Source organism: Panthera uncia, chromosome X (assembly GCF_023721935.1).
Source record: "Panthera uncia isolate 11264 chromosome X, Puncia_PCG_1.0, whole genome shotgun sequence".
In the NCBI taxonomy this organism is placed as follows: domain Eukaryota; kingdom Metazoa; phylum Chordata; class Mammalia; order Carnivora; family Felidae; genus Panthera; species Panthera uncia.
The window spans coordinates 10,531,415-10,544,260 of NC_064817.1; the positions used below are offsets into that span (position 1 = coordinate 10,531,415).

A 12,846-nucleotide genomic window follows, 5' to 3' on the forward strand; every position below is an offset into this window, starting at 1 on the left:
GCATGTTAAATTTTCTACTGCCTGAGAGACTGTGTCCCAGGGAAGTTCACCTGACATCAAAGGGAAAAGAGACACAGCACCTAGAAGGCAGAAAGTTGGGGGATTTCCAGGCAGCTGACCCTGAGATTAAGGTTATCGCTCATTCAATAAAGTTATAAGATTGCAGTGAAGTACATAAATGCTCTTGAGTAGGTAAATAAATTCAGTAAGGACCATGTTAGATGTAAGTTAAAATGATTACACTTTTGGAAGGGGGGTGGTAAAACTCACATTGGATTGTAGAGATAATGTAATGTTACCAAAGTACTGGTGATAACTTGAAAAGAAAAGATTGGTCTCTAGCCTCTGGATTCTGAGACTAAGGTGTATTGTCTCCAAAAGGTCAGAGAAATAATGATATAGTTTTGATTCAAATTACGGTGAAACAAAGAGTAAAGTGATTGGAAGAGAAGAGGGAGAGGCTGATTACCACTGTCCTAGAATCTTCACAATTTCTAATCAAGAAATTCAGGAAACTAAGTAAAATCTACCTTATATCTTACATAATAGAATTTATAGAATAAACAGGTAAAAGTCATCAAGCTGGGGATGTCACAATTCAGAACGTATTCTAATGCCGAAAGAAATCATTTCAGACATAAAATGTATTTCCAAAGCCTAAAAAAATATGCTTTCACATACAGACCCAACAACGATATGTGAGAACATTTGGTGCTTACTGCACAGTCACTGGAGTTTTATAAAGACTAACATCTTGCTAGGACCTCAGTGCTAATCAGAATTTGCGAAAGCAGTGTGAATAAATACGTATATGAAATATTAATATATCCTGATTCCAAAGGCAGAAGTAACATCCCAGAAATTTCTGGGTTCGAGAATTGCAAACTACTTGCTAATTAACTTGGATATATTAGGATAAGTTAGGATATGCTACAGTGATAATTCCAAAATTCACAGTGGTGTAACAACAAAAGATTCTCTTACTCAAAGTCTTTAGCAGATCTCGAAGGCTGGGCAGGGTTGCTGTTCTCCACGTGTTGGCACAGTTTTCCACACTGCTTAGATTTTTTGGTTTCTCCATCCCAACATACACTCCCACGATTACTGTGGTCTAGGAAGAGAATATGGAACATCGTAGACTGGCTTCCATCCATAACTCACATTTCAGTCACATGACTACATGTAACTTCAAGAGGGCATGTGCCCCCAACCACAAGAAAAAAGATCGGAAATCCTGGTGGCAAATATTAGTAATGTCTACCACACATACATAGCAGATCTTTAGATTTTACTTGTATTCCTATAGGAAGGATACAATGACAATGTCTCCAGGTATTTCTAAGCATAAGAAGCTTTTTCCCATCCTCTTCCCACTTGTTTCCTGCTTCAGCATGGTATGACCAAAAAAAAAAAAAAAGGAATAAAAAACAGATGTCAAATGAACTATTTATTTTAATCCAACCCACATTACCAGTGAAGGGCTCTGAGTTTTCTTCTCTCTACTGTCGGGTTTCTCAACTTCGGCGTTATCAACATTTTGGGCCAGATCATTCTTGGGGGCTGTCCTCTGTTGCAGGACATTTAGCAGCCTCCCTGGTCTCCACTTCCTAGATGCCAAGAGCATCCCTCCCACTACAGTTGTCAAACCAAAAATGTCTCCAGATGTTGTTAAATATCCCGGGGAGGTGAAATTGAAAACTGGTTGAGAAGTGCTTTTCTATTTGCATTCCTTGAGCACTATGAAGGGTTCAGATCCTCTGACACATGAAATAGCCCAGTATGAGCATGGGTAGTAACAGACCAAAAATAATACTTTTTCTCCCAGATCCCAGATCTATCACTGAGACTTTGGGCAAGGCTCCGAACCCCTCCTTTACTGTATCTATAAAATGGGGAGAAGAATGCTACCTGGGTCACAAGCTTATTGTAAGAATTAAATGAGACAATAAATAACTCATCCTTTTCTCTCTGTTTTGGAAAACTACTTCTGTATAAACCCCGTTCCCGTATATACATGGAATCTATTTCTGGACTTTCTGCCCTTTCTCATGTGTCTCTTTGCTTATTCTTGGGAGAGTTCCTTCCCTTGTTGATTAAGCACTGTTATTATTAAGTCCCGTATTACCTATAGGTGTCTTGTCTGGGAAACTTGGCCATCAGGAAAGGGACTGGAAACTGAGAAGTGAAGAAAAAATCCTTCAGAAGCTCTGCACTAAAGTTCAGATACTTTTCTCACTGGGAAATCCCCCAAGGTTATCAAGAGAGTTCATAAACTATTAATTCTTTAGCCCCTGCACCATCTGGAGCCTCACACGCAGGTACAGGCACCCAGTAAATGGTTGCTGAGGGACTAAATGACCAATTTCAGACATAAGTCAAACAAGCTTATCATTACTGGGTTCCCCCAAACAACCTTAGGTTAGAAGTCCCAAATTAGGTGTAATGAGGACAGGAAAGGTATTAATACAGGCAGAACTGGCACCAGCAATAAGTGACGGGTGACAGTCTGACATTAAAAGAGGAAATTAAATGGCAAACATTAATTAAAAAATAAAAACCACATGCTCTGGAGAGTAAGCAGCCCCACATATCACAATAACCCCTTGGCTGCATCACACTGTCAGTGCATAATAATTGACATTCCTAATAATGACTCTGACATTTTAAAAAATGCTAATTTCTGTTCAGCATGTTCTATTTTAAAAAATTCAGAGTACTGTGTAAAGCAGTTGAGAAAGATTTCCATCATAGACTTATAAAATATGTAATTTGCAATATACCTTAGAGATTAGCCAATCTGGTTTCTAGGCGCCCAGAGAAGAAGTGGAACTAAAGCCTTAGTTGGCTGACTTGATGGCAAGCTCTTCTTCCACAATGGCACATCTTAAAAAATATAAACATATTTCTTAATTAAAATTGCCAAATTTAATATTTGGAAACTCAATAAGGATGTACTTCGACTATACCGAATTTTCCTGCACTGAGTTACTAATCAACTGATCCTTACTGAGCTTCTGTGTTTCTAAAAAAAAAAAAAAAAAAAATAGTTTACATCTGGTAGGTGTGTCAAAGAAGAGAGAAAGCATGATGCCTGACTCAAGTGACTAAGCCGTCTGGAAGGGAAGGAACAATTTACATGTAAGAAATCAGAGCAATGCAAAGCAGTGTGGGGTGTGGCAACGAGTCTTAGGATGTGGAAACTAACTCTAGGTGCTCTGGAAATTGAGATATAAGAAACATCAACCCATGGCAAATGGTCAAGGATGCACAGAGGTAAGGTGGCACAGGTCACCCATGTTGGACCCAGAGAATATACAGACTTTGGAAAAGAAAACAAAGATGCCTCAGATGCAAAGAACAAGATGAGAAAACACTTGAAAGGGATGGAAGCCTCAAGCACGTTTTCTAAAGCATTCATTTGTACGGGTTATCTCACAAGTACGAGTTATTTATGAAGAAGTAGGAGATGGTGGTTACAGGAAATATTAAAAATTTAGCCTGCCCTGAAAAATCTAAGTTGAAGGGAGGGGAGAATACAGAAAATGGCCCAATTATTCTAGAGTAGCACTGTCTGATAAAAATATAATGCATACCACACATGTAGTTTAAAATTCTCTAGTAGCCCCATTAAGAAAAGCAAAATGCAGCAGATTATAGGCATACCTCAGAGACACTACAGGTTCAGTTCCAGATTACCACGATAAAGCAAAGATCACAATACAGTGAGTCAAATACATGTTTCGGTTTCCCAGTACGTATTAAAGTTATGTCTACACTATACTGTAGTCTATTAAGTATGCAACAGCATTATGTCTAAGAAAGTACAAAGCTTAATGGAAACATACTTTATTGTTAAAAATTGCTAGCCATCCTATGAGCTTTTGGTGAGTCATAATCACTGATCACAGATCACCATAACAAATAGAATAATAATGAAAAAGTTTGAAATATTGTGAGAATTACCAAACTGTGCCACAGAGACACAAGCCAAGCAAATTCTGTTGGAAAAATGGCATCAAAAGACTTCTCAGTGCAGAGTTGCCATAAAACTTCACTTTGTGAAACATACAATATCTGTGAAGCACAGTAAGACGAAGTATGCCTGTAAATTGATTTTAAAAATGTATTTTCTCGGGACACCTGGGTCCCTGCTCTCTCTCTCTCAAAAATGAGTAAACATTAAGAAAATAAAAATAAAAATATACCTTCTCAAATTTGATATATTCAAAATGTTATTTCAATATACAATACTCAACATACAAAAACTATTGAGATACTTGACATTCTTTTACTCATACTAAGTCTCTGACATTCAATGTGTATTTCTTTTTTTTTAAGTTTATTTGTTTTGAGAGAGAGTGAACACAGGCGTGTGCACACACAGGTGTGTGCACGAGCTGGGGAGGGGCAGAGAGAGAGGGAGAGACAGAATCCCAAGCGGGCTCCATGCTGTCAGTGCAGAGCCTGACGTGGGGCTTGATCCCACAAACTGTGAGATCGTGACCTGAGCCAAGATGAAGAGCCAGACACTTAAGGAATGAGCCACCGGGGCACCCCATAAGGTGTATTTCACACTTAGAGCATATCTCAATTTGGATGCTAAATTCATCAGAAACATCTGATCTACACTTAGATATTATATAATTTTTAATTGAAAAGATGAATTCATATACCCAAGTTGTTCCAAACATACTTAAAAGTTTTCCAGTAAATGAATCAAATACCAAAAATCATTATGCTAATGTTCACATCCATAGTAACAAACTGCTTCAGCTTTAAATCTAAATGTCAAGCAATTAAAATGAAATAAATTAAAGGCTCAATTCCTCAGGCCTACAGGACAAATTCCAAGGGTTCAATCATACATGCGATTACTGGCTACGTGTGAGGCTGTGCAGGTCTAGAGGTGAGTTTCAGGGATGGGAGGCAGGGTTGCCAGGTGACAGGAGGCCCACGGATGGCAGACTGTGAGTACTCGGAGGGAAAATGTGTATGCACTAGTACAGAGCACAGAGCCACTCTATACTAGCTGCCAAGAAAGAAGAAGATACCATGATGAAAACAGAGTTCTAGGGAGACTAATTTATAACAGAATAGTGAAATCAAAACAGGAAAAAAAATACAACAAAGTCGGGGAGACAAATGGACAGTTTATCACAGTGAATAAGCTCTGAAATAAGGAGGTCTGGAGGTGGAGGCAGGACGAAAGAATGAGGCAGAAGCAATGATGTGAGAAGCTGTTTGCTGGCTAGAACTGACAAGACTGAGGAATAGGTGGGACAAAGAAGAACCCTGGCTCAAGTCCAGAGTGGTTTTCAGGAGGTTTTCATAGACTTTTTTCTTTTTTTTTTATCTTTTTTATTTTTTTGTTATCATTATTTTTTTAACATTTATTTTTGAGACAGAGAGAGACAGAGCATGACGGGGGAGGGTCAGAGAGAGGGAGACACAGAATCTGAAACAGGCTCCAGGCTCTGAGCCGTCAGCACAGAGCCCGACGCGGGGCTCGAACTCATGGACCGCGAGATCATGACCTGAGCCGAAATCGGACGCCCAACTGACTGAGCCACCCAGGCGCCCCTCATAGACTTTTTTTAAAAGAACATTTCTGTGACTTTGCTTCTATCTATCTATCTATCTATCTATCTATCTATCTATCATCTATCTGTTTTGAAGTAATCTCTACAACATACTCTACTGACTGAGTCAGCCAGGTGCCCCTGGACTTCACAGATTCTTGAGATAACAGTTGAACTCTTGGGAATGTAATGGGTCAATTATTATGGAGAACAAGAGTTGAGGAGGGTGGGTGGCGGGGGAAGAAGGGGAGCAGACAGGAGAGAAAGGGAGGGAAGGGGAAAGGAGACAGAAAAAGAGGCTATAAATTTTTAATTTATTATTTACCAATAAATAGATGATAGGTCAAACCATTTGAGCGAGATCACCCAGGGAGGTCTGTAGGGTGAAAAGAAAAGGGGCCACCCAGGAACAATACATTTCTAGGGACAGAGAAGTCTTCAAAGGAATGCTTCCAATGGGCAGAGACTGAACCAGACAGGTGAGCTCTGTTCCATGGCCTTATTCACTCAGCCAACATTTATTCAGACAAAGGCCTAGGTGTTCACATGCTAGATACAAGCCAGGTGGGATGCCCTGGAAGGGTGCACTGCTAGGCTCGCAGCCAGGACTGAACCCCAGATGGCCTGCCTGCAGCAGCGCCTCTGTCCTACACCACAATAGGAGTCCTGTACAGTGTCACCGACAGTGTTCTGGCCTTGGCAATAGATCAGTCTAAATTCTATCCTGTTTCCTTGAAGTTTCATTCGCCATTTATAAAAATGTTCTTCAAGGAAGATCTTACTTTTCCTAACAATAACAAAGTAAATAGATTCCTATCTTGGAAAAGACAAGTTGGGGCTGGGTGGAGATGGGGTAATGGAGATATCTTCCTGTACATACTAGTGACGGTGCCGGAGGCAGTGTAGGAGTTCAGGGAGGGAGTTGGGGTTGATCTCTCACCCATACGCTGTTGCCATGAGATGGGGGTAGAGGCAGAGAAAAAACATAAATTACGATGCAAGAAAGTTCAGAAGACATTTAGTTCGATATGAACTGATGATACAGTATACCATTTAACTTTTGAAAGGAGTAGTGCTCAAATTGAATTAGGATAGAAAGGTCTAACTTTGTAACTTCTCTTTCCATAGAAATGTCACAGTATTTTCCATGAAGGATCAAAAGGACCACCATATTTTTACCTGCTCGAACAACACATTTTTAACGCTACTCTGGCAAACAACTGCAATTTTATATTTGTTAGTTATGACACTTCTATTTCCCTGCCCTTGTAATTTGAAGGACAACGCAGTATTCTGAGTTCAAACCATGAAATATAATAGAGAAAATTACCCATTTTAGAAACATAATTCTTTCTATTGCATAATTCACTTAAAAAAAAAAAAGACCTTTAAGGAAGAATTTACTCATTAAATCTAATCATTTGCACAAAACAATGCTCTCCCTCAATTCAATCCTTAGCTCTCTCCTCCTAAATTTTTCATAAAAGATAGAACTTGGTCTCATTAACTTCACACTTCTCTCAATGACATTCAAGATTCTGAAATCTGAGAACCATGGAATGCACAATAAGGAAAAGCAGTCGCCTGGAGTGTCTTTCTTTCTCCTCCATCTGACATCTCCTATACGTCATCCATGTGCCAGTTGAAACACCAACTCTGGGAAAATAGAGTTGCCTCACATGAATTTCTCTGTGCCCTTACAACACCCCTCCTCTCTTAGAGAAATCTGCTTGCATTTTTCTTACGCATGAACACATCTGCCTGTGCAAGTCCTTCAGGGCAGGGTGGATATCACGCATATCTTTATATATCCGGAGATTAGCCCACCAACTGGTGTAGGAAGCACACAAAAAACACTTGTGTAAGAAATAAAGAATGAGGGGCGCCTGGGTGGCTCAGTCGGTTGAGCGGCCGACTTCGGCTCAAGTCATGATCTCGCGGTCGGTGAGTTCGAGCCCCACGTTGGGCTCTGTGCTGACAGCTCAGAGCCTGGAGCCTGTTTCAGATTCTGTGTCTCCCTCTCTCTGACCCTCCCCTGCTCATGCTCTGTCTCTCCCTGTCTCAAAAATAAATTTAAAAAAAAGTTAAAAAAAAATAAAAAAAGAAATAAAGAATGAATATACAAATGAGCAAGAGAATGAATGAATTACAAGAAATGGGTTCAGAGCTGGAATTCTTAGCTCTATTACCTTGAGCAAGTCATTCCACCTCTCTGAGCTTTCATTTCCTTATCATGAGAAAGAGAAATAGTGGATTTCCTGGTGGACTTCTCAGGGAGCTGGGTATCATCACATATAATAATGTGTGGGAAAGCTCCTGATAAATGGGAAACTGCTACGCAAATGTTAGTTATTGTCTAGTGCCTGCATAAAGACATACAAGCCCAGCCAAGTGTAGAATAGGGAGGGGGAACGAATTCCATACATCTGGGACTGGTGTCATTGTTGACCCAGATCCCAAAACAAAATCCTAAGAAACATCCTCGACTCCTCCTTCTCCTTCACTCCGAACACCCAAATAGAACCAGTATCACCTCTTTCACCATCACTGGGCACAATACAGATAAGAACCACTATAAATTCAAGACTCCACTCCTCCTGGTAGCAGCAAGTCTACTTCCTCCCTCTACATCACATCTTCCCATAATTGACCATGACCTCCAGGGATTACCCAATCCAAGGAGTAGGATCGGGGTGGGAAGGATGGCTTTGCTTCTTCATGTAAGTGGAGGACCAACTAGAGAATTGGTATCTGACAGAGTTCTCATACAATTTTGCTGTTGTGAACAGGTCCTGTACAGTTGACTGCTGCTGGAAAGACTGGTCAAGCACCCATCTCAGGTTCTGAGGAGTGCCACATCCTGTACCACAACAGACCAGGAAGTTAGGCCTGAAGGAGCCTCCAGCACTATTGCAGACTGTGCCCAAACCAGCCCTTCTCCATAAACTCCAAAACCGTCGTCTCGGGGGCTACTCAGCAGCCCCCTTTCTTCAGTCATTATATTCACAAGATGTCACTGCCCACCTTACGCCTAGTTCTCAAAGAGGTCTTTTTGGCCTATGTTTACAGGTCTCCTTAACGTTGAATCTTGGGAAGCAGTATGGTGTTCTAGTATCTTTTCCCATACTGAACAGTGAATGCCTTCTCCTCTTAATATTTACACAAACAAAAGAATTCAGTAGATTTTACAGAACAATGAAGATCAGTTGCAAGGTCACCACCCACCACAGGCACTCCATTCAATGTCTGCCTTAACAGGCAATCTGTTACACAAGCAGTCACAAAGTTCTGCCATTTTGATTTCAAAGTATTTCTCAATTCCATTAATTTTCTTGGCCACTACCTTGTTCAGGCCACATCTTTCACTTGGATTATTCTGGCAGCTTCCTAACGCCACCCGCCTTTGTTACTGCACTCCAATCCACTCTCCAGATGGTAGCCAGAGTACTCTTTCCAAACACAAATCAGATCACGTCACCTCTTTGTTTAAAACAAGTCCAGTGCTTCTCATTGCCCTCCTAGTGAACGCTTGGTGTAATTTTACAAGACCTTCGTCATCTGGTCTCTACTTACTTCTCAAGCTTTCTATGTGATTTTCCCCTGCCTTCCCTACCACCCACCTGTCCCTTTCCTTCTCTCCTAGTCCTATCCTCCTAATTTACTTGCCCTTTTTGGCAAAGACTTTTCTCCCTTTCCCTCCCTCCCTCCCTCCCTCTCTCTCTCTCTCCCCCTCTCACCTTCCCTCCCCCATCTCTCACTTCCCAGCCTTTCCCATTCTTGTTCCCCAGCTTGAAGTAATCTTCCTTCCATTCTTTACTGGTATACTTCCTACTTCTCCTTCATGTCACAAATTAAAGCCACTTCATTGAAACTCTTTGTGGATTCTCCAAGACTAGACTAGAGTCATGTCTTTCATGCTCCCTTAACTATTGAACTAACTGTATTGCATTATCACATCCATCATGTTGGTATTGTAATCGTCCATCTCATTTGTTCTATCATTTTGTGTTTCCCACCTAGAAGGGAAGTTCATTGAGAGCAGGGGCTTTGTAAGAGTTTAATCCATAGGAGGTACAGAATAAAAACATCACATAAATGAATGAAACCTAATAAAATATAGTATCAGAAATAACTGAACTATTAAGTAGAGTGGTGGTAATAAATAACCTTTGCTAGGGCACAAATACAATTCGACCTATATTTTACCTTCTTGAACTTTAAATCTAAAAAAGATAACTAGAAAAAAAATTTAAAAAGATAACTAGAGGGGCACCTAGGTGGCTCAGTTGGTTACACATCCAACTCTTGGTTTCAGCTCAGGTCATGATCTCGTGGTTTGTGAGTTTGAGACCCAAGTCGGGCTCCGTGCTGACAGTGCAGACCCTGCTTGGGATTCTCTCTCTCTCTCTCTCTCTCTCTCTCTCTCTCTCTCTCCCTCTCTCTCTGCCCTTCCCCTACTCGTGCATGTGCACACGCGCTCTCTCTCCCAAAATAAATAAATAAACTTAAAAAATGATAACTAGAAAGACAGATGGCAATAATCCCAGCATACAGATCTTTATATGAAAATAGTGTTTTTATTGTTAGAATGAATTTTATTATGATTATAAGAGATGTTAAAATAAGGAGACGTTGGGGGAATAGTACACTGGAACTCCGTCCTATTTTTGCAACCCTTAAGAAGTCTAAAATGATGTAAAAAGTTTTTAAATATGATTTTATACTGTATGCATTCTTCCCTTCTTAGCTATATAATCCTCTTCAAAAGAATTCCACAAGTATGTCAAGCCAAGTGATGAGAATCTTAATATTTTCTGAAATTAATGTTGATTATGGATTTAAATTTTTTTTAGTGTTTATTCATTTTTGAGAGACAGAGAGAGTCAGAGTATGAGCAGGGAAGGGGCAGAGAGAGAGGGAGACACAGAATCCGAAGCAGGCTCCAGGCACTGAGCTGTCAGCACAGAGCCCGACGCGGGGCTCAAACTCAAGAGCTGTGAGATCGTGACCTGAGCCGAAGTTGGATGCCTACCCGACTGAGCCACCCAGGCGTCCCAATCATGGATTTTAGATATATATTCAGAGTGTCTAAAATATTCTATTCATTGCATTACTAAAGGTGTCATAGTAAGTTTGGTCTACTATAACTTTCTCTTCTTACTACAAAGAATAAAGAAGATATAGAAAATTAGGATATTTTACCATAAGCAGCTTTGATTCTCAAAACTTCATCATGTCTACAATGACTGAAATATTATTTTTAGGTAAGAAACTACTACATAAATGTAGTTGAAATACACTACAATCACACCACAGTTCAGTAATAAGTTATGTGTCTCAATTACAGAAAATCCTTAAAAGAGAGAGAAAAAAAAATCTTATGGAAAGTGAAGTTCCATGGTGAGGGTATTAGCTTGATAAAGGCCAGTAAAGCAGGAATAAAAGTGTCTAATTTCTTGTTTTCATTATGTTTTAAAACACTTGTTCAGAAAATGCTGCTAACAAATTAACCCTCTCTTATACAGCTGACATATAGTTATAACCTATGACATGAACATAACAGGGAATAAGAATATTTAATATAATTTATTATCTATTTAGCCTAGTTATTTTAAAAGGTGTTTATTCCAGTTCTCTTTTAGTCTGCTACAAATTTATATAGTCACATAACCAGGCCACGTTAAACTAATGTAAAGTGATATTAAATGGGGCTTTTCTTAATCAGCTCGGGGCCCATGAAACTCCAAAAGCTGAGGTCCACGGGTGTCTAGTGCCTCGTCATCATAAAGACAGGTGATGACTTAGTCATCTAAGTGACTGGTTCAGTGACCACCAGCTACCTCCAGCTTATTTAGGAGAATACTAGAAAAATAAGAAGAGATGCAATTTTTCAAAGTGAGAAGAAATGAGGGCATCCTGGCATTTTTCTTTTCTTTGTCATGGGGACATTCTCTCCTCCTTCAAACTACGTCAAGGGGGTAGCAAGAAACTGTTTTGGGAAGACACGAGGACAGGACTAGGAGTGAAGGAAAGGGACAGGTAGGTGGCAGGGAAGGCAAGGGAAGATCACATAAGGCTGGAGAAGTAAGTAGAGGCCAGATGATGAAGGTCTTGTAAAATTACGTCAAGGGTTCACTAGGAGGGCAATGAGAAGCACTGGACTTGTTTTAAACAAAGAGGTGACGTGATCTGATTTGTGTTTGGAAAGAGTACTCTGGCTACCATCTGGAGAGTGGATTGGAGTGCAGTAACAAAGGCGGGTGGCGTTAGGAAGCTGCCAGAATAATCCAAGTGAAAGATGTGGCCTGAACAAGGTAGTGGCCAAGAAAATTAATGGAATTGAGAAATACTTTGAAATCAAAATGGCAGAACTTTGTGACTGCTTGTGTAACAGATTGCCTGTTAAGGCAGACATTGAATGGAGTGCCTGTGGTGGGTGGTGACCTTGCAACTGATCTTCATTGTTCTGCAAAATCTACTGAATTCCTTTGTTTGTGTAAATATTAAGAGGAGAAGGCATCCACTGTTCAGTATGGGAAAAGATACTAGATACTGCTTCCCAAGATTCAAAAGCCAGGAGTTAAAGAAGTCAGAAGAAGTCATTTCTCACCTTGATCGTGAAATGTGGCACTGCTGGGGCCTCCAGAAAGATCTCCAAAAAGCTCATACACACAAGCTGTGAAATAGCGAACCTCCATTTAGGATGTGCTTCTGTGACAGAGGTACCAACAGCTACCAATGCAGAGGGACTGCTCTATCCCGCTAGTCTCCGTGTCAGGCGCCGGCCAGGACAGCAGAGCACGGGAAGGTCCAGAATGCAGCCTATTCCTCTTCCTTACTGCTGCTCTGCAGAACTGGGGGCCAGGCCAGAGCTGGGAAGAGGGGGAAAGTTTTGAATTGAATGAGAGATTAATGTTTTAACAGTTTACATTTTGAAAACATAAATGCATTCATCTTGTAAAAAACAAAACACTATAAAAAGATCACTGATGAAAAATCTGGCTACCACCACTGTGTTTCAATCACCTAATTCTCCAAAGAAGTAATTACTTTTGTTAGTTTCTGAACTACTTTCTTACGGCTACTGCAACACAGTACCACAAACTCAGGATCTTAAAACAACAGAAATTCATTTTCTCAAAGTTCTGGTGGCCAGAAGTCTGAACTCAGTATCACTGAGAGGAAATCAAGATGTCGCCTGAGCCACGCTCACTCCAGAGGTCTCTAAAGGAAACTGCTCCTTGCATCTTCCAGCTTCTGGCATCCC

At 40.4% G+C, this 12,846-nt stretch overlaps 1 long non-coding RNA gene across 1 annotated transcript; it reads right to left on the bottom strand.

Moving 5' to 3' along the window:
* Positions 1-982: 982 nt before the first annotated feature.
* Positions 983-12,276, bottom strand: LOC125931492 (uncharacterized). Its single transcript, XR_007460451.1, has 3 exons — positions 12,190-12,276; positions 2,781-2,883; positions 983-1,111 (listed from the first exon to the last, which is right to left on the bottom strand). It is a non-coding gene; the product is annotated as an uncharacterized LOC125931492 (long non-coding RNA).
* Positions 12,277-12,846: the final 570 nt, after the last annotated feature.